Raw genomic sequence first — 1,506 nt, 5'->3', positions numbered from 1 at the left:
AAGCTCCTGTCCCAGCTCTTCTCCAAGCAACAAATATCCAATTTTCCTTTCTCTATCTGTATATTATCAAATCTTTTCCTTCTCCTCAAAACGTTCCCATCTCCCTTTTTATTACTCTTCTTTATTTTCTTTGGTCCTGCTCTCTGCCTTCATCCCCAGTACTTCTTTATTGCACTCTCTTCTCTTAGGCTCAGAGGCTCTCTGTTCCTCTCTCATATTTATTCCTTCAGGGTCGATAATGTTCTGCTCGGCTCTAACTTCTCCTCTTTGACTTGCACGACTTCCTCTATCTGCTTCTCTTTCCTTCTTTAGCTTCAATCCTCCATCTGCCTCACTGATCAGCATCTTCAACTATAACCTCTTTCTCTTCCATAGAAACAGATTCGTCAGTAATAGTCACTCCACCCAAGACATCCTCCTCGATGGCTACCCCTTCTTCGGTCCCTTCTAGTTCCTGATCATTCCCTTCCACCCTATTGAAAGGAATTTCCATCTCAGCATCAGTAACTGCTGTTACTTTTTCATAACTAGTAACTTCTACCAGTCTTTCCATTTTCTCTTCATTTATGCTCCCCATTCTTGAACCCTTCAACGTCTCTCCACTGGACTCCAGCTTCTCTCTACTGGATCCCAGTTTCTCTGTACTTAACTGCAGTTCATCTGTAGGGGATCTCGAATTCTCTGCAATCATCCTGGGCTCCTCTTCCCTAGATGCCCGCTTCTCTCCCCCAAATACCAGCTTCTCTCCACTTGACTTTAGCTTCTCTCCACTTGACCTCAGTTTCTCTCTACTCAGCCTCATCTTCTCACCACTTAACCTCGGCTTCTCTCCACCTGACCTCAGTTTCTCTCCACTTGACCTCAGCGCCCCCTCACTCTGCTCTAATTTATAGCCTCCAGATCTCATGTCCTCTCCACTGCTTTCCACCCCAGTAGACCTCAAACTCTCTTTAAACCCAGACCCCTTCCTAGAGCCTGATGTCCTTGACCTCTCGAATTCAGCCCCTGTATTGCGTCTGAATCCTTGCTTCCCCCACGTTTCCTTCGAGTTGTCTTTCCCCAAACCAGCTGAAGCCCGTAATGCATTTGCTACATTGTGCAGTAGCTTCAGATCCATCTCTTCCTGACGCAGGCCTGACTTCTCCACATCTTCCAGTTCCCAGTATTCAGACTCATGCTTCGGGTCCCACATCCTAGGCTTTGGCGAGTTTCTATCCAGGAGCTCCATTCTTTTCCCGATCACGATGAGCCCATTCCAGGGCGTCCACATTTTTTCTCGCAGCATATGTGCCCCTCTGCTTCCCGGCTCCAGTTGCAAGCACCCGCGGACCCAGGCCTGGCCTTGGGCGCCCTGACCGCCGGTTTTGTCGCGACCCCTCGCCGCCTTGCGCGGCTTGCTCCGCCGCTCCCTCATGTTCCAGAACGGAAATTCAAACGGAACCTCTTTCTCCACAGACAATACCCCTTGTCCTAGTCTCTAGTCCATCACCACCTCCGCTACCCATC

This window comes from Pteropus alecto, unplaced genomic scaffold (genome assembly GCF_000325575.1).
Source record: "Pteropus alecto unplaced genomic scaffold, ASM32557v1 scaffold43, whole genome shotgun sequence".
In the NCBI taxonomy this organism is placed as follows: domain Eukaryota; kingdom Metazoa; phylum Chordata; class Mammalia; order Chiroptera; family Pteropodidae; genus Pteropus; species Pteropus alecto.
The sequence above is the reverse complement of the archived record's forward strand: the minus strand, read 5'-3'. Positions refer to the sequence as shown.